A 20,978-nucleotide genomic window follows, 5' to 3' on the forward strand; every position below is an offset into this window, starting at 1 on the left:
TGTCAGGGAGTGTAGCGATAGGACAAGGAGTAATGGCTTTAACCCTAAAGAGTGCAGGTTTAGATTAGATGTAAGGTAGAAATTTTTTACTCTGAGGATGGTGAGGCACTGGCACAGGCTGTCCAGAGAAGCTGTGGATGCGCCATCCCTAGAGGTGTTCAAGACGAGTTTGGACAAGGCCCTGGGCAACCTGGTCTAGTGGGAGGTGCCTATATTTCAGCTCATTCTTCTAGAGGAAATACAGGTAAGTATTTATTTTAATAAGCATAGCTTAGGAATGGGCTATGATTTCCAAAAGAACCAAAACCTTTAATCATTGACCACCATCCTGCATATTTTTCCTTTGCTTTCTAACTCTGGTGAAAAAAAAAAAAAAGTCAGAAGTGCTTGTTCTTATTGTTTGTCACTTTGTAACCAGTAGATGTAGTAGATGTGTAATCATTTCAGACTTGCTATGAAATATTTGTAATGTAAACATGGATTAGAGTTTAAGTATAAACTTATCTTTTATTAAATTTACCAAGTATAAATTTACCTTATAATCTGTAAGATACTTAAAGGCCAACAGTCAGACTAGTAATGTGATTTCTAGTGAGCCAGTTGGAAGTGAGCAAGGAGTAAGCACAGAGCAATTTTTCTTTCTTCATTTTCTTTTTAATTGTTTTTCTGTGAAAAGCACTTTCAGTGGTGGTTGAAGTTACATGTGTTACTACGTTATATTCATTACCCTCCTTGGAGAACATCAGGCTAATTAGAAACCCTGAGCTCCCACTTGTAATTTATAATCTGGCAGCAGAACCAAAGAAATTAAAAAGGTACTAAGAACAGACCTTTATGACACAGGCCACAGCAGTACTTCCTTATGGAAAGGTCAATATCATTGAGAGGCTAAGATACCATAGGCCTATCTAACTTGAGACTTGAGCGTCAGTAACAGTAATGAGTTTCTTAGCCTGCACTCGAGAGAGTCTAAAATTAACCTCATATCATCTTCAAACTTGACCTCAATCACAGCAATTAATTAACAGGCACTGAGAGAACTTTAACAAAGGAGATGAGTGAAAGGACTCTAAAGAGAAGAGGAGATACTTATTTTACATTTCAGCCCATTCTTTTTCCTAGTACTGTTAGGAGACTATATTTTTGATGAAATCCTGCAATAATATGTTAAGACCAAGTCTTTGATTTAAATAGACTTTTAATATAGATTTAAAGCCTGGATGTTAGTGTGTAATTGTATAACTCAATTATACACTTTTAAAATTCAATTAATTTTTTTTTTTGCAACATATGTCTGTACTTAGTCCAGGAGGTATCTGCTGAATCACACAATCACATTTAAAGGCAATCAACAGTGCTGTCACCCTTACTGTTAAAGTAACTTCGCCAAACTACACCCATTTAACAATAAAATCTTTATAAAGATTTTTATAAGTAATTTTTTTTTTATAAATAAAATGTTGCTTAGTTACAAGGCTCATTCACTTTCAGGTGTTTCTCCCAAGAGCATGTCAACCAGCCTGCCTGCTAATTCTGACTGGTGGTGGTATTTCTGATTCTCACCCTGCTGGGAACTCAGCTGAGACCTGGAAATTCATCCCATGAGGGCCACAGACTAGTTAGTATAAAAAGAAAAAACAAAACAAAAACAGCTTTTGCTTGCAGTTTCTAGTTCACCAAGGTACAGACCTCACAATACAAAATAGAAATGAATTCTATTGTCAAAACTGGCAAGTCCACTTCCTGACAAAAAGAAAGTTTGTTGTGGTAATGCCTTTTGGCAGATTGCTTCATACAGAAATATGTGTGTTTTTTTTTTTGTGGCAACATTTTCTAAATGAAAAACAGTATTTTTTTTCAAGATTCTCGATTGTCTTTATTTCATTTTCTCTGATATAGGCTAGTTTTTTGTTTATTTTATGTCGTCTGCTAAGAATGAAACAATATTCCAATGAATTTTAAATGGTTTGTTGGCTGAGACATATTTTGACATGTCAGCCTGACTTCCTTTGAAATCCAAAAGATTTTCATTTGGTGAGAAAGCTGTTTTCTATACAGATATACACAGAGCCAAGTATCCATTAAGAATGAGGCAATTCAGATCTGTCCTCAAGATGTATAGGTGAGGCTTGTAACCAGAGGGAAGGAAATGTGAACGTGTTTTTTAACCTTGTTTGAATCATGTCAGATTCAACAGTGTGTCATTAATGTCAGTTTTTCTGTAATTATGATCCAGCTCAGTTATACCAACTGTATAAACTTGCTTCCTAAATCAAAACTCAGATGGGTATTTCTTGGGAACAGTCAAACTTTTGCCCGTTTGTAGAGCTGCCAATTAGTGGCAACTGGTAGACAGTCTTACCAGAAATTTACAGAACATGATTTTCTCAAAACCACTTTTCACAGTTTAATTCTTGTTTTCTTGGCCAAATTTCAAAGTATGCTGACTACCAGTGAGTTTAGAACAGTTATTAAATATAAACACGTATTTTTTCAGTATAAAGATCCGGAGCATAATTCAGAAAATGTTTTATATTCAAGGTAAGTTTTCCTCACCTTGGATATTGAAGTAATTGGAAAGGTGCATTATTTATAATTCAACATGTAGACAAATATCTTTAAGATCAACATCTTATTTCCCTTCCACAGTCTATTGTGTATACAGTTTTCTCTAAGATGGATCATCTATAAATAATTATTTTCACTAGTTCATTCACTTCAAATATATTAGTTCTTGCAGCAGGCAAAGTAATTAAAAGCATACTGTGTATTCATAGGAGAAACGTGTATTTTTAAGAGATTCTTGGACAATCTGGGCAAACTGGAAAAAAGGGTATTAATTCCCAATAACTTCACTAGAATTAATTTTGTACCAAAAAAAGTCTTGTTTAAAGAAATCTAATATTTATATTTAGGGTTTTGTCCCCATTTTTTTATTTTTTTGATGATATTGGTAACAAAAAAATCAGTTAAAACATGCATAATAAATAAGAATGCTGTACAAAGTAATTGGAAGGTACCACATATATATATTGCTTTGATTAAATAAAGTGTGTCCTCAGGAAGAAGTAAATACTCTGGAAAATTTTTTTGAGGAAACATACTTTATCATATAAATTTAAAATTCAGTGGAGTAATCTGCTTGTATTGGAAGTCCTGCATTGATTAAATCAATGATGTGTTTGGTGACAAATAATCTCTAGCTCTGTAAATATCTAGGACATACGTTGAGCTAGTGTGAGTGAAAACAAAGCAATTCAGATTCCTTGACTCTAAGTCTTACGTCTGCCTTAATGGTGTTTTCTAGACCATGACAACCTCAAAGCAATGCAATAAAAAAGAAAATATTTAATTCTTTTGCTAGAGATCCCATTTTATGAGTTATCTAGAATTGCTTATCAAAAAGAAAGAACCTTGATTACTAGATACTGTGCTATTTTTTGGACAACATGAATGTTATAGAGCAGTAAAGATTGATAAATCGACACATTTGTATTAAAAAAATAAAAATAAAAAAGTGGAAATGCTTTAGGTTTTCAGTATTTTAGTTGGTAAATGGAAGTCTCTTGACTTTTGTTTTCTGTATTCTAAATTTTTAAAATTAATCAAAACCACTTTTTCTGTTCCAAGTTAAATTTTATACATATTGCTGCCGTTATGGATTATTCGTTGTTCTAGTAGTAGTAGCTTAGTTTTAGTAGTAGCTTCAAGCCGTGATTTTTCCACTGAGCCTTAGATATGACAGCAATCTTATTCACATAATATTGTAACTGTGTTCCTTTATGCCCTCCAATATAAAAAGTTAAAAGGAATAGTCCTACTGATGCCTTTTGTGTTGTATAGGTGATGTCATAAACAAGGCTCCTACTCTTATGCTATATTTTTTGTGCTAGTGTGGCTAAGAAAAGACAGACATTTATTCCTGGACTAATTGGCTCCAGACAAAGTGCAGCTTCAATTAACAGAGAAGCCAATAATAGCAGTTTGCAGAAGTCATGAAACAAATTTAGAGGCCAATTTTGTTGACAATTCTCAGATTAAAGACACGTTTGTTGCAAATGTGACCCTAGCAGTAGTTCTAGGAAACAAGCTACAGTGGTAGCATGTACACCAGTGAAGCCTCCCTTAGCGTCACTCATATGGCAGCATTTTCATTATCGTTTAGGTGAAAAATATCTATAGTACATTAAATAGTACTTACTTAGATCATTCACAGCTCTTTGATAAATGGGTTTTAGATCATGGCAGTAGATCACCTGACCCACCTAGTCTCTTCACTGATTGCTCCATCAGCATACATGAGCACCCTGTGCCCAGGTTACCAGAGAAGTATCCCCATGAAATTTGAATAAATAAGCAGTTGAGGAACCAGTCAATTGTCCTCTGAGTTTCTGATGCTGTGCAGGTAAATAAGTGATAATTAAATAAATTTCCTTTTACTGTGAAACTAGTTCTCTGCAGGAATGAATAAGTTATGATATTTAAAATACAAAGTCTAGCATGAAATAAAATACTTCTGGAATGCATGATTCCACAAATAACTATTGCCACTAAAAATATCTTTTAATGTATACCATAGATGAGCAGATAAATTGCACTGCAAAACTAGGCACAGAGAGCACTAAGTCACTGCTAAATTTGCTATTTAATAAAAAACTTGAACAAAGAGTGGACTGAAATGCTATAACGCAATGTTTCATTTTTCCTGTTAAGTTTGGTGTGGTGCTTAGATGAAGTCTCTTTATCCCAACCCCTTAGCAGCGTGGAATATTGTAATGAATTCAATCTCAGAGGATAAATAAAGCACCATGGGGAATTAATTTCAGAAGCACTAACCAGGAATGAAGCGAAGCCAAACAACTGATTGAATAATCTGCCTAAATTATAAGAGAAAGAAAACAAAAATGTTGGAAGCTGGACAGACAATTTTTAGATACTGTTTCTTTAAAACATTAAAGATGTAACAGTCATAAAATAAGCTGATGGAAGAATTAGCTATTTAAATTAGACCCAGCTTGGAAAAACAGCGCTATAAATATTTTTTCAAAGGTTTGTGGTAAAGCTATTGCTTGTATTGAATTAATTGTTATGTCTTTGTTTAGATTTTCCACTTCTTTTAATGACCTGCGTTAGTGTTTTGTGTGGTTGACTACCCTAGAAAATTAGGAGTCCATTAGTGTATAGATTGTTATGTAGATTTGAAATGCTGAATGGGCAAGGGAAATTTGCATCAGGGAGTAGAATTTATTTTCAGAATACAGCTGAACAAAGTGTAGGAAGATGTGTTAAAAGCAAAGTTTCTTTTCCAGGTGGTTCAAATTAAGTGGTGACTGTGGTGAAAGCTATGGTTGTTTTTAAACCCTTTACTGACTTTTACACTCAGTGTCCTCTTAATTTATGAAGCCTCTAGGCTATTTTCAGAACAGTAGACATATTTTTCTTAATAATATTTTAATCTTAGAAAAACTTTTGTTAAGTAATAGGAATAAAATATTTTTTCTGTCTTGCTGGTAGTTCAGTCAGCTCTACAGTTGGACAGTTGTTCATCCTGATCATGTCGAAGAATAATGTCATATTTCTGATGAGCACGCAAGTACATATTTTCAATAGATTTGAGGTAAAGCGATAGGGAGTCCTATATGACTGATTTTAGCTTCCCTATTTTGTTGGTCACTCATCTTGTTTCTGAAGTATGGAAAAAGAATGGGACCAAAATGCAACTAAGGTCAAAATACTTGGAATCCTTAGAAAATCCTTTTCCAATGGACTTTTAAAAATATCCCATTGCATATGAAATAAACCTTTTAAACCCAACGATAATGCAAAGAAGAGTTATTATGATTTTCTAATCTAAGCCGTGTTGTGTTGTCCGGCTTAGAATATGTCATTTTATTCTCTGGAGAAAGCACACAGAATGCATCAAACTAACTGGATACACTGTCATTGTCACAGAGGATACATATTTCACTCCAGAAAGACCAGGAGGAGTACTGAAATTACTGCAGTAGGTTCTGATCGTAAATCACTAAAAGGAACAGTAGTAGAAATGCTGTGAGTGTACGTAGGCAGTCAAGTTCTTGTCATTGTTGATAACTTTTAATACTTGAAGGAGTTATGTGGCCATCAGGGAATATGTGACTCTGCAGCTAGGATTTTTCATGTCACACTCATGGATTTAGCTTAAGATCTAGTTGTTCAATTTGACAAAATAGAAACCTCTTAATTGAATCTTTGCATCCTGAAAGCCTCCTATCAGTTGTCACTGAACTGTGAATCAGTCTCAGTTCATTAGCAGCTCTGTTTGATGTGAGAGTTTTCAAAATGGCTACACTTACACATTTTTATGGCTGTAATTGCTTCCATCTGATCATCTCAGCACCTAAATCCTACTTAAGCCCAATCAGAAATCTGAAGTTATGTGCTCCTCTGTAGGGGTCCTTGACAAGTCCTAATGGGCAAGATAGCTTCAGAGTGAGTTGAATGTGCACAAACACTACTGTGCAGTTGTGATTGTTTTGTATGAAACTGCAGCTGCAGAAGGAGAGGAGAGGTTTGCTGTGTTTTACTCTCAAATACAAAGCAGAGAAAAAGCCTTGGGAGCAAGGAGATCTTCAGTAGTGTTCAGCAATGTGTCATAGCTTCACTGGGAGAAGTGTAGGAAGCTCTTTCAACTTTGTGCATTGCCTTATGATCAGTGTTCTCATAGGAGGCTTAGAAATGTTGGCTTAGGCTCCTTAAGGCTGGGAAAGGTGTTAGGTCTCAGTCTTCTAGTGCTTGGGCAAATGCCTTCTATTGGTAGGTATTATTTATATAGTGAATAATTTCTTTTTTTCAGGTTACAGAAAATAATAATAAAAAAAAAGAGTCGTCCATAATTTCGACTCTGGCTACTGAGTGGGCAATTTTCTCTTTCCTGAAGCCCTGTTTCTACATTTGGCTGTAGAGAGTGGCAGGATTTCAGGACTTTCCCTGTGCTTGCTAAGTTTTTTCATAGCTGCATAGTTGTCTATGTGTCTGAGAGAGAAGCTTTTTTGAATTGCTTAATCCCTTCATATCCTGCATAGAGAATATCTGCTGCTAATGAGCTTTAGGCTGCTCTGTACCTGAAATCTAGATGTCATGGCACCAGCTTTGTACATACTGGAAGTTTTTTATTGGGACAAATTATATCTGCACCATTAAGTATGGGAACAGAAATAATGGATACTTAGGCATTTGAAGTGCTTTCTGAGAGCTTACCTTTTTATACATCTGGTAAGTGCTTTATTTTTAGCAGAGGGGAAAAAAAAAAAAGCTGACATTTAAGTACCTCACACAACTTGAGTAAGATGATGATTCTTCCATAGTTGTTAGTGGTAAATGTTGATATTGTCATTAGGCCACACAGCAAATGCATATTGGTATGAACAGAGAGTCCACATCGATTTTAAAATGTGGTTTCGGTGCCTGCAGGAAGAGATCTTGATCAAACGGGGACTGATGAAGTAGCACCCAATTGTAGCATAGGGGGAGGTTTTTTTCCTAATTCCATTGGCTAAGAAACTTTATTGTAAAATAGAAATACCTCGATAATGTTTTAAATTTTAACTCACAAGGGGGGATTTAAAATCACAACCAATGCAGGGGAATGGGAAATGGGTGGGTTATGGTCAGTCCACAGCAGTTCTTCTTTGATGTTCTTTCTTCTCATGCTCACTGCTCCAGCATGAGTCCTCTCCACAGGCTGAAGTCCTTCATGCCCTGCTCCATCACGGGCTGCTGTCCTGAGTTCAGGACAGCCCTGTCCCTCCAGCAGGGCTCTTCCACAGGCTTCAGGGGAACCTCTGCTCCAGCACCTACAGCACCTCCTTCTCTGACTGTGGTGTTCACAGGGGCATTTCTCTCAGTTTTTTTCCTCAGTCGGTGCTCCCATGTTTTGTCTCCTTTACTGAACACACTTCGCCAGAGCCGCCCACAGGGTGGCTGTGGGGCCTGGCCAAGCCCTGTGGGGTGCCACTGGAGCTGTCTGGAGACAGCTGTGTCCGGCACGGCACAGCCCTGGCCTCTCCTCACACAGCGGCCCTGCAGGCCCCTGCCACCGCCTGGGCCCCTGAGCCTGGTACAGTTAGGTACATTTTAATTCTCACTGAAAGCAGCTAGAATAAGTTAATAGATGTCCTTTTAAAAAACGATGTGTAGTTGCTGTTTTGAAAATCTTCATAAAGCACTCTTAATTGTCTTTTTATGTTCCCAGCACCCAAGGCAGGAAGCACAGGTGCAACCATGTATAACGCCTAGCACAATTACTTACCTCACAGTTTAGGTTTTTGTACTATAATATTTGAATGAAGAGCAATTTGTGGCTTGAACTTTAAAGGTATTGCTGAGCCTGTTGGTAGGAAATCACTAAATGTGATGTGACCTGTTCCTGAAGAGGGCACTGAGAGATGCAAGAAATACTTTAGTTTCCTGAAGCTATTAAGAGGGAAAAGTCGATGCCTGACCACAAGGGCTGAACAATTGCCATGGCACAAGCTCAGGTAGGAGGTGAATGCAAAATGAATATAGTTTTTTTAATGTTTAGTGGTTTTTGTCTGTGCTTTGCTACAACTTTTTTATTACTGTTATCACAAAAGAGTGAATGACTTGATGTTGCCTCGCAGTGTGGGGCAGTCTTTTGAAATGGGCAGCAGCCTAAGGTTACCTTTGCAGCAGATGACAGGGTATGAGTGTGATGGTTCATCAGATACCCAGCTCTCTACAGCTGCAAGAAGTCTGGGGAAGAAATCTGGAGCTGCTAACATGCAGAAGTGTATGGAAAGGCACAGTAGAAGGTGCTGTTAACAGTATCTAGTTTGTTCTAAAGGTATTGGAGGTCATGTGGGGACTAGATCATTTAAAAAAAAAAAGAAGATGAGAACGTACTTTAGAAACTGCTACAAACTTAACAACAAAAAGGAAAACTACACAGCAGTACCAGGCATATTGTAGAAATAATGTGTGAATCAGGTGGTGATGCAGATGTGATTAAAAGTAGATCAGTCTTGCAGATCACATATAATAACTTACATGTGGGAATGGGAGTGGTATCTGAAAGATCCTGACATTGCTGATCAGAAAGGGAAGGACAAGGAAAAGAAAAGGGGTGAATTAAAAGAGGTGAGAGCATGGCAAAAGAAAAGTGAGACAAAAGAGGATATGAAACCAAGTGATAACGCTAACTACGCAGAGGACCATGGCAGGCAGTGAAGTTAAAGGGTGAAAGTTGGAGGCGGCAGAAAGTGTTTTGAAGAGGCAAACAAGTAATCTTGCTACAACACTTTCCTCCACAGTTCTTAAAAATGACCAAATTATTCTAGACTGCTGGATTCCTGGGGTTTTCTATGTAGCAAAAACTTTATTTCCATAGAATAAATTATGTTCTGCCTTTTGTCACAGTTGTATAAAAAAAGGTAACCTACTTCTGTTAACAATTTATTCAGTTAGTGGAAGTGGTAGAGAACTGCTCTGGGATCTGAAATTGCTAATTCAGCTAATGAACTGTGTAGGTGTTCGGGTTGGTTCCATGTGACTTGTGTGGGAGAGGGCTTCTTTTTTTTTGCTGTTGCATTTTTCCATTAGAAAATTTCACTAATGAGCACGTTAAAAGGGCATTTAAGTCAAGAATCGAGTTAAGAAATGCCAGCATCAGTGTGCCACTGGCATATTTGATAGGGTAGGTCACAGAGTTGGTCTTAACTTTAGCTGGTAGTTGACGCATTACTTATTTTTTTTCCTTGAAGAAAAGGGAGTTTTCAATTAAAAAAAAAAAAAAGTCTCAACCGATCTTTTAGGATAAAGGCTATCAACGTTTCAACAAAAATACTATATTTTTCTGGTTTTGTGACCGCCTCAGTCCTGATGGCTTCTCTTGCTGCCCTTCTCTTTCTTGCAGAATCTGCAGATCTACATGGTTTTACATCATGCAGTTGCTCTTTGTCAGCCTCCCCCTTCACCTTACGAAGGCGTAGATAATACTGCTTCTGTTTGAATTCTAAAAATGAGGAAGATGAAACTGATGAGAATTGAACAGGTTAAAGGAACCAAAAAACTCCTTCAAGGAAGAGAGAAAGAAGGAAAAAAAAATAATAAAAAAAAAAACTTTTTGTAAAACTGAAATTTTATTGTAGATTGAAAATGGTAGTATGGTCTGGATTGAACTTCTTAGACTAAATGGGTCATGGTTTAGAAAGAACATGGAGAAGCTAATCAAAGATTTTCTGAGTTTTGTTTCCAAGCCTCTCTTGTTTTGTGAGATTTTGCACAGTTGCATCAGTTAATGTCATCAGTTTATTCTAGTATGAAAACCCATTTTTTCTTTTTTTTTTTTCTTTCATTAGGTAGGACTCCTTTTATTCTTATTTCAGTCACTCCAGGACAGAATATTCTAGCCATCCTACAGCCTCTTACTTCCTGCTGCACTCCACAAAGTAGTCTTTATTTTCTTTTATGTGTTATCTTTTATTGCAGAACATCAAAAACAGAATCACAGCTTTATCTTGGTCTACTTAGTGATGGCTAACCTACTATAAAGCTATCCTTTACAGCATTTTTCAAGCATCTTTTCAAGCATGGACTTAAACTTGGCTCTGATATTCCTATAATCTCTTCATGTTACCGATCAGTTCTATAGCCAAAAATGTTTTGGGGTGAGTTATTTCTTTTTCAGAACTTAGATGAAATCAAATACAATCTAAATCTTGTCTTCCCATGAGTCAAGGGATATTTTGTATATGAAGTGTTAAGGCTGTTTTTTGTTTGTTTGTTTTCATTTTTTTTAACTTTATATCTTATTTTATCAGAAAATCTGGATCCAGTTCTAGTAATACTAGGTTAAAAATACTTGCTTTTTGAAGCTTATTACCCTGGCCTTTTTTTGTTTGTTTTCATTTAACCATGTATTCTGATGCCCTAGGCAGTAAATAGGTAATGACATTTGGAAAGGAGTTAAAATGCAGGATGTATGAAATGGTATTATCACTGAACCATGGGAAAACACAGAATGATTTCCAAATTATACCTATGCTAATATAGGGATTTTTCCCCCTTTGATTGGAATCAGAAGAGTCTGTCATTTATGAAGTTTCTTTCAGGGAGCATTATGAAGAAAACAAATACTATCCAAGCATCAGAAAACATCCTTAGCTATGTTTCAGTCATTGCAGTTAGACATTGTATTGGCAGTATCTGTATTGCGTATAAAACAGCTTCAATGGACAAAAAGAATGCAATCTACTCTTTCATTATTCAGACTAATATTACTGTGCTGTTCTTTAGAGACAGCCTCATAAAACTTTAGTTTCCTGACTCAAACGGTATTAGAGGGGTAAGCTAGGCTTCTAAACTATGGCAATCTGCTGATAAGAATATACAATATGGCTCAAATAAAGTAGTATTTCTAGCATAATGAGAGGGAAGAGTATATTTTACAAAAGCAAAAGCCAGCAAGAAAATGAGACATGGAACCTTATCTGCGTTATTTCCTCAGCTGGAATTGTTGCCATTAGGTATGCCTAAAGACATGTTTTTGCCAGCCATGTGTGAGTACAGTGCCCTCTACTTCTATGTGTAGCATTGCATGTATATGCTGCTGGATAGAGCACTTAGCACACGCTGTGTGTGTTCCCTTGAAAGCGTGTCTTACCTCCTTCCAGCTTTTCTGCAGGCCAAGAGGTAAGCAGGAATAATTTCAGCAACATCCCATAACTCTTGCTTTACATAGCCCAGAGAATATTGTTCGCATAGTTACTGCTGCATTTCTGGCTTCTCCAGGAGCCCCTCTTATCCTGCAGCCTGTTTCTGCTTAGGTGCAGCTCTGGTTCCCTCTAGCTCCAGTTCTGCTCCTGTTCTCCAGGCTCTGACTCCCTCTACCATGTCGTTTGAGGAGTTTAATGGTCTGGCATAAAAATCATTACAAAAAAAAAAAAATTGTTCATCATAGGTGGCAGTGTTAGTTATGCTCGTATCTCGAAGGTGTCCCTTCTGTTGGATCACATCCCAGCATTTCAGAGCAAGAACTGGGAGAAGGGAGAGGACATTCCCCCCCCCCCCCCCAAAGGTGTGTGTTGCCACCCCCAGAGCATGTCAGATAGTGGCTCTTATGGCACACATGGCAGTGGGTGCATGAGTTCTTCTCCCTTTCCTTGCCATCTTCCCCAGACAGTTTCAGTCCATCATAATTGCTACATGTGACACCTTTCTCACTTAAAATCTGACACCTGGGAATTTCATGGCAGATTTTTTCTTAGGAGCTTCATTTTCTAGCCAAGCTGTTTTCTTCTTTTTACAAAGTAGGTGCAAAAAGTGGTTTTTGCTTCTGTTTCCACATGTAGACGTTTATATAAGCAGCTGAGTTGCAAAGGGTAGCGATCACCTTGCAGCTTCAGTTGACTACTACTTCATGTGTAGTCCTTCACTGTGGAAGCGATAGATTTCTTTGTCATGTTAAGGGTCACCTTCAGAGGTCAGCCACTTTGATGGAAAAGAATGTAACAATCAGAGCTGCATGTAGTATGTGATTCACCATTCAAAACACTTCAAGCCCAATTTCTTATTTAATGGATTGGACAATTTCACCTCCTCATACAATATTTTTCTCCTGACTTTTTTTTTTTTTAAACTCTTACTGAGGTGGCAGCAAGTAAGTCCTTTTTGCTTTTATCTGTACACTTTAATTCCTTGACTTGCAAAGGTGCTGTAGTCTTTGAAAGGTACCATAGCCTGGAATGGAATTATAATGTTTAATGACACACGAGTCATTCTTTTCAGGGTCACAGACGAGGCCTGATTTCATCTCAGCCTGATTGCAGGTAATTTCTTCCAGTTCCATTATTGTCTCTTTATGAGGATGTACCTACGAATTTATGCAGAAGCCATTTAAAATCATTTGGTCTAGGGGAGCTGTATCTGAAGTAGTTAGAGAAACAGCCATGCTGGGATATATTTTTGTAGTGTGAGTTTTATGTAAGTTTGATACTTAGTGTTGTACACAGAAATCCTCACTTGGGAGAAAGAAAGGAATCCTGGTACTGTGCTTGGTGTTTCACCCTGTGAATGTAAGAGATGCACAGGTAAATATAATGTCCTGTTTGGGAAAGATGACATGTCTTTCTCATCATAATTCAATTGGATCCAACAGATATCAATGCCAGAGGATTTATTGTTGCTCTCATTTGTTTACTTGGAAAGATTTGTTGAAAAGGCAGTTTTGGCTTACTGTGACAACAGACATGTGGACCAGCTGTCAAGTACATGAGCACCCACTGATTTGGCTTTGAAAGAAAAATCTTGGGCGAAGAACGAGGTGAGGAAGTGCCAGTTAAGGCACTGTGCATGCGAGTTGTGGAGAAGTGTGAAAGTTGTGGGAAGAACGTGTTGCACTGAAATCAGTCTGTGGGTACATGGCTGGAATGTTAGCTGGAGTTAGCTGGTAATCCTCCTGCAAAGAGAGTATTTTAACTTTCCACTTGTGTACTCCTTTCACATTGTTTGCCTAATGTGTGGCCATTCAGCTGAGAGCCACATCCTGGAACCAAACATGAGGCCACCATAAGGCAGTGTGCATCCCTCTTGGTCCCCTCTCAGTGTCTGGTGCTAAGCCTTTTGGAGGAAGAGAGGGCCAGAAAGGTTTTCACCAGGCAAGGCGTGGAATTAAAAAAACAGAAAAGGAACAAGTGAGGGACAAGTGCAATAACAAACAAATGGCTATTACCTGGAGCCTGTTACTTGGAATCCAAAACTCCGCATCCTCTGCCTGCTGAGCCGGATAAATCTGTGCAACGCACGTGGGAGGCACGAGGGTCTGCTTAGTGCGCCAGCTCTTGGCATGCAGTGCTCTGAGTGCTGAGAGGGAGTTTAGGAGAGTGAAGGTTTCCATTCCCCAAGTATATTCTATGATCTTCTTTTTAGTGGAGATTCATTATGATGGTGTTTTTGCAAGTTTGTGTCATGTCTTTAGAATTATTTTTTTTTCTAGCATAAAAGCAGCAGGCTATATTTTCTTCCCATATCAATGTAGGTTGCATCATTGTAGAGGATCTGCTTTGTCTAGCATTTTCACCTAGAGTATTGTCCTTTCAGCTGCAGCATTAAAAGACAAGCGTTCTGCAATTCAAGAACTGTCATTTTACTTACATCATGGCTAAAGTATTTACATTTTCACTGGAAGACAAATGATCAAGACAGTATAGTAGAGGTTCTTCTAAGACATCTTACATATGAAATGCTAGAGGTCAATCTTGTGGCAAAACATAGTAAAAATTAAGAGCTGGTTAATTATTTTATAGTTTATATTAAAATTAATATTTTTTCTGTATCTATATCACATCACAATGATATGATGATGCACTTAGGAGAATGCATTTAGAATAACTGATTAATAAGGAAGTCATAACGGTATGGATTTATAAGCCATAGTTCACAGTGGAAGTATATTTATTTCTATACATACTGCACACAGCTATCTCTAATTTCCATTGTTTTTCCTTGTAAATGTAGAACAGTTTTTACATAAAGAAAACTGTTTTATGATTGACATTTTCTGGAAAATGTAAAAATAAATATTTCAAATATAGGAGCTGTTTTTTCTAATGTTCATAGATAATCTCTTCGGATGTTCAAAAATAAGGTGCAAATAGAGCTACAGAAGGATATCAAATGCAAAATAAGGTAAAGCACTATACTGTACTATTTTGTGTGTTTAAAAATTAGATTTTTCTTCGTAGTGAGTGGAGCAAAACAGCAGATCCTGTAATTTTCAAGGATGTTCTTTATTCCTAAAAGCGGTCTGCCACTATCTTAATAATCTGCATTTTTTCCTCTATCCATGAATTGTCAAACTCTTCTCAGGTTTTTCAAGAAAAAAAACCAACTTATTTTTTGAATAGGAAACACACCAATGTGAAGATTTAGCACTGTACATGTATATCTTTCTATAAAACTGCAGTCCTAGGACTGTGGTTCAACTCTGATTTACATTCTGATTTTTAGATAGGAAATTCATTTATTGAAATGAAAAAAATAAAAATAAAAAAAAATCAGTCATCCCAAATTGAAAATATAATCATGTTTCTCAATTTATGAAGTGTTGCTGGGGCTCTAATCAGAACGTATTATGCAATAATCTTAAGTGTATTTCTGATGATATTTTCCTCATCAGTGCATTTGATTTAATTTCTACATTTGATTAAGAAGGACAATGATACAGGGACTGGTATTATTTTGAAAAAATAAAGGACAAATATTCTTATGAGGAAAAAAAAACTTGCTTTTAGAACTTTTGTCTGGTCTAGTTATTAAAAATGCTATTCCATATTCTGTCATATCACTGTCTTAACATAAATGTACATAATTAACTTAAATGTACATGTCTGCATTAAGGAAAGAGGTAGCGTGTACAACCATTTTGTTCAAGAAATTGTAGGTCCTCATCCTACATTACACTTTTATGTTTGCACAGCTACGGATATGATTGTCTGAGGTAGAATTTCCAATGTGTAGCAGTTAATTAAGGGATTGGTTTTCATTGGTTGTCAAAAGAAATTAAATACCTAATTGTACTAATCGTGTAAATCTTGTGAATTGAGCGTTAAGATTTTGGAGATAAGTCCATGGAAGGGACATATTTCACAGGTATCCACTTTCCATTAGGTTATTTATGGAGACGGCGCTCCCTGGTAGTGGATGTGCTTCTGTGCCATGCTGTGACAGCTCCTTGCCATCATGGCTGTGAGGTCTCTGGGGATGCTGAGGCCTGGCTCAGAGGGGTGTCCCTGGTTTTGTGGGCAAAAATGCTTGGTCTGGCTGTAGGCTGGGTCAGCTTGGCCTGGCAGAGCTGTAGCTGCTGGCTTATGAACTGCTGTGAGCATCCCTCTTTCCTCAGCTGGGAGCAAAAGAGCAGCATGCTCAAGATGATGAACTCTGGTGGTCCCGAGCATGCTCTGCAGCTCAACAGTGGGTTACTTGCAGGTGGAGTAAGGCTGCCATGGCTAATGGAGAATTTGAATTGCCACTGTTTACCTTAAAGAAGATTGAGACCTTTGACTCTTTAAGAATGGAAAGAAATGCACTGCCTGAAACAGTAGCTGAGCAAAGCAAATGCTCTTGGACTTGTTATTGCAGGCAGGTCTAGAAAGGGCTCTCCACAGAAGGGTTTTACGAACTATTCTTGCTACTTGGTATAATCTTCAAATGTCTGATTTCACTGCAATTACTGCACTCCCCCAGTATTCAGTTAACTGCTCCTCATAGGAAATAATTGCTGTGTTTTTTCCCTCCCCAAATTACTATTACCTTATTGCTGGGAGATGGCATGCGGCAACAATTGCTCTTGAGGAGCTGTGGGTTCAGCAGCAGCATATAGCAGTTATTGAACTGGAGTATTCCAGCACCCAGGCATCATCATGGCATTATATTGCTGACAGGCATCTCAAGAAACATTGATTTGTTCCCTGGACATAAGGCAGAATAACCTAAACTCATGTTGTTCTTGACCAGTTTGTTTTCTTACTGACTTTACCTTGAGACTCTCCACTGGCAACATAGTCTGGTGCTTTGCTATCATAGGAAGTATTTCTGATATCTAACTTGAATCTTTATTGCTGTAATTAATATCAAGAAATTCTTGTCTTATCCACCATGGAATTGGCTCCTTCTTGGTGGTGGTGATGGTGTGCAGTCAGAGGCATTCTCTTCCTCATCAGTATTTTCTTCTTAAGGTTAAACAACTCCAAATCAATCCCTCTTACAGCTTGAGTGTTTCACTGTCTGTGCTGTTCACCATTGCCCAATATCTTTCCTGATGTGCTGTCAGAACAAGACTATTTTGGCTGAGGCCTTACAAATAATGAATAGAAAGTTATTTCATGTGTCCTGTAGGCTATACTTATATTTATTTTAACTAGTGTAGCATTAAAGCCCCATCTTTTGCATTCAGTTCATTACAGCCCCCAATTCCTTGGTTTTCTCTTTTTTTTTCTTTTTAACATATAACTGCCATCTGACCAGTTACTCAGCTTCAGTATTTTTCCAGTTGCATGTAGCAGAGCTTCTGAAGTTCCCTCTTCCCCTCCCCCAAACAAATCTCCAGTTCTTCAAAACCATCTTGAATTCTGATCTTTTCCTGCAAACGCTATATCCTGGCCTCCCCAACTTGGTGTAATTTGTAAGTTTAATAAACCTGGCTTCTACTCCATTATCTGGGCTGCTGCTGAGAATATTGAACAGCAATAGACACAGAAGGATCCCCGTGACAGTTTTTTGTACATCCTCCCATGTACATGATGTTGCAAAGCTCAGCTGCTCTGACAGGGGCCCTCACATGTTCTGCTGTTGGTGTGCCTGAGCAAAATCATTACAGTGGTGGTTGAGTACTTTTCATTATAAATCTAACTAATTTTTATATATGCTCTCAAAATCCTTTAGAGATACAGCCATTTTCATTTGACTGTATTTAAAGCTTAAAATGGATGCTAAATGAAAGGAAAACCACGGTTTCAAACTGTGTCTGTTCATCACACTGCATGCTACAATTGCAAAGGTAAATAGAGCTTGGGAGTTCAGAGATAATTTTTATATTGAGTTGGATTTAGAGCATTCAACATCATGAGAAGATGTATTTGGAGGAGAGAATGAATGTGTATATGTATGTGTACTTTTCTTTACCAAGATATGGCAAATCTTAATTTAAACCTATTTGCTGTTTTTATTAAGCATCTATTACTTCATCTGTTTAAATAAGGAGCATATTGCTACACTATTCTTTTCCAATTGTGATTGAAACTCCTCTTTAATTTGGAGCTGTTTTGAGGAAAAAAAAATAAGTTAAAGCATCACTATAAATTAAGTCTATGATAGTTGTCAGTAGTCTAGAATCTCAGTTGGCATAATTCAGAGTAGGGCTCTACGTTGAATGTCTGCCAGTTTGCATTGTCAGAGACTTGGCTGAAATATTGAAAAAAAACGGAGATTGCCTGTTTTCTCACCCGGGAAAAGTAGAGTTGATTTTATACTTCTGTAAGAATATACTGATTTCAGTTTAAGGCAGAGTTTTATCGTGAAGGTATCTGGCTGGGACAATCTAAGATATATATATAATATTTGCCAACAACTGTAATGGCAGTATGATTTCACTGTGCAGTAAAATAACCAGGAAAATTCTTGTATCTGAGAGACTTCAGTTATTAAATGACGACTTTTGAACAGCAACTGTAATTTCAAAATTTCAAAGTTCACAGCTTTATGAGAAATGACTGCTAAATATATATGTACAGCAGATTAAATAGTTTTACAGTATTACATTGAATATATACAGAGAATAAAGACTATGATGGGAGGTGTGCTAAGCAAATACTTAAAAGCACATTATGATGCATAATAAATAATGTATAGTCATACTGAATGTTTCCAAAACTCATATGTGACTAGAGTTAAGTGAACTGTAGAGTTAAATGAAGTCTTCATCTAAAGAAGTCTATATTCTTTTCTGTGATTTAGTAGTTCACAGAATCTCCTAGCATTTTTATAAATAAGCCGTCGTATCATTTTTCCTTTCCAATTTATCTCATCAGTATGATCTTCAAAGCCTGCATGATCTTTAGAAGTAAATTGTTACATTTCGGTCCTTGAAGCAATGCACTATGGTTTTTCCTACTTGGATAATTTTTTGCTATGCTTCTGGATTTGCAGCATCTGAATGTATTTCTACTGCCAGTTTTCACATTTCTGCAAGAGACGCATATGTGTCTGTCTGTTTTCCTAAGGGTCTGCTGCATTTTTAACTTTGTAATTTTAATCTTCTATTTGTACTTAAAGTCTCAAGTTGGGACTAGTACTACAGTGGTAATAAAAATATAAATAAATAAAGGCTCAGAGCTTTTTTAGGGATGTATTTCCAGTGAGCGTTTGCAGACTTGGGAACCGTGACGATGTCTGATCTTCTTTGTATTACCTGAAGCTCCAGCACAGCCTTCTTGACTTCAGGCAGTTGCACGGTCCCTTTGTGGAAGCTGCTTTTCCTTCTCACTGCTGTGCTGAAACTTCCACGGTGCGAAGGCATTGCCATCTTCACACTGTCAGCTTCATTTTTTTTCAAGGCTTAAATGGCAATGGTTAAAGCTAGAAACTAGGAGAGAGCTCACATGCAGGTGTACAAGACATGCAAGGTTATCAGACAATTACCAAAAAACAATTCAGAAACATCTGTCTGTTGTGTGATAAAAGCAACGTTTCTTAGAGCCATCTGTCTGCTTTTGGATTAGCTTTAGATTGTGGAAATAACCTGCCGTTGATTAAGGTGATGAGGTTATTTTTCCTTATTACATTTGTGACTAAAATTATAAGTAGATTTAATGTGATATATAATGATTCTGAAAGGGGGAACAGTCAAAGCAAATACTGACTCATCAAAATTTGGTTGCTTGGGAAAGTCAGAATTATCTGGCAGGTATTTATTCCCTGTAGGTTTTGTTTTCTATGTTTTTTGTTGTCGTGGTGGTCATGTATTACCCCACCCCTTGTTGTAGTTCTGGTGAATACACTTTTTTGAGAAACCACTTTGTCCTGTTTTTACCATTCTGAAGATGACTGTATTCTTGCACATGTTAGACAAGTGTCTCATTTAATTTCCTCTGCTATTTGTTGGAGTCAAAGCTATGCTGGTCTGTCAAGAGGGTGAGGAGAAGCCATTTTTAAACAGAAGGACCCAGCAAGAATAGAAAGTGACAGCAAGGTAGAGTTGTTGCCTCCCAGATGCAATGGGAACAGCAGATATGTTTTGTTTCAATTCTGGAAGAATAATGACCCAGTGAGAAGAGTTTCCACTGCTAACTATGCTCAAGAGAAGCCCATAATGTACAGAAACGCTCTCAGCCCCCTTCCAGGAGTGCTTCTCTTGTGCCTGCAGGTGGAAAAGAAGCAGCAGTCGGCTCCTTTGTGATTTCTCTCAGGCCTTTTTAAATTACACCTCTTCAGGAGTCATTTCTGTGGTGCCCGCTGTTCTGGAAAAGAAGGGATGTGAGCAGGCTACAGAAAAGGTCAGGATTTTTCTTTATGAAAATTTGTCATGAGTACATTGTTCTGAAATATATTAGAAATAATACTTTTATTTTCTGATTATTTTCTTAATTTTATTTATTTACTTATTTATTTTTTACTATCTATATGGCCCAAATCCCACTCCTTCAGTGGTTATACTACTTTTTTTCAGTGTTCTGGATGACAGATGGAAAAACTGCCAAGAATCTAATTTCTAATGATCTGAACTGCACCAATCATGTCCAGTTAATACAGACTTTGTCTGCTGTCTTAAGACAAAATTTTGCTATTCAACTATCTGATAAAGTACATTTAGAAGAGTTTTCTATTGTTTTACTGTAAAACAAGTGGTGCAGAGATGATAATTCAATGTCAGCACTGCACAGCTGGTGAATGTATGCATTTTTATAAGCCTTCTAGAAAATAGTTTTTTTCCTTTTATTGTGAAGCTGTTAGTACTGATTAGTAGTAAGTTCAAGATAGTCTAGCAATAAAATGTCACTGTGTCTTTTTTTCTTTTAAAGAGGACTCTACAAGACAGAAGAAATTAATATGGCCTGAACTCAACAGGTGTGAAGGTATAACTAGGAAGTGCATAGGATTTCCTTAAAAATGCTAGCTGTTGAACGGTCAATGAATAGTTTAAAGTTGAGATTCCCTCTTTGCAAATAATTTTTTCCAGCAGTGCTTGCAACAGTCATTTCAATTTTTTCTTTGCAATTGTATTGCAGCTGATCTGAACATCACATGATGAGAAAATATTTAGGTTTATGTTTCTGATCCATATCCCATGTGAGTGAGTGTGAAGATTACACTCCTACCACGTTTCATAGAATAGATCCTATCATCTCTATTATTTACCTAGTGTCTTTGGCATGAGAGATGTTCTTTCATTGCTTCTCAATTCATAGTCGCTTAACTTCCCAACA

General features: G+C 37.2%; 2 long non-coding RNA genes across 5 annotated transcripts in view; both read left to right on the forward strand.

Moving 5' to 3' along the window:
* The window catches only part of LOC308197334, a 246,952-nt gene that overhangs the window by 77,711 nt on the left and 148,263 nt on the right, over positions 1 to 20,978 (forward strand). The gene's annotated exons all lie outside the window — the stretch shown is intronic.
* Positions 1 to 20,978, forward strand: part of LOC308197360 — a 30,746-nt gene that overhangs the window by 2,717 nt on the left and 7,051 nt on the right. Inside the window, exons 2-3 of the long non-coding RNA XR_013952874.1 lie at positions 19,919 to 20,048; positions 20,574 to 20,627. This is a non-coding gene — a long non-coding RNA (uncharacterized lncRNA). The remainder of the gene's footprint in view (positions 1 to 19,918; positions 20,049 to 20,573; positions 20,628 to 20,978) is intronic.

This window comes from Anser brachyrhynchus (genome assembly GCF_964034855.1).
Source record: "Anser brachyrhynchus genome assembly, chromosome: 1".
Classification (NCBI taxonomy): domain Eukaryota; kingdom Metazoa; phylum Chordata; class Aves; order Anseriformes; family Anatidae; genus Anser; species Anser brachyrhynchus.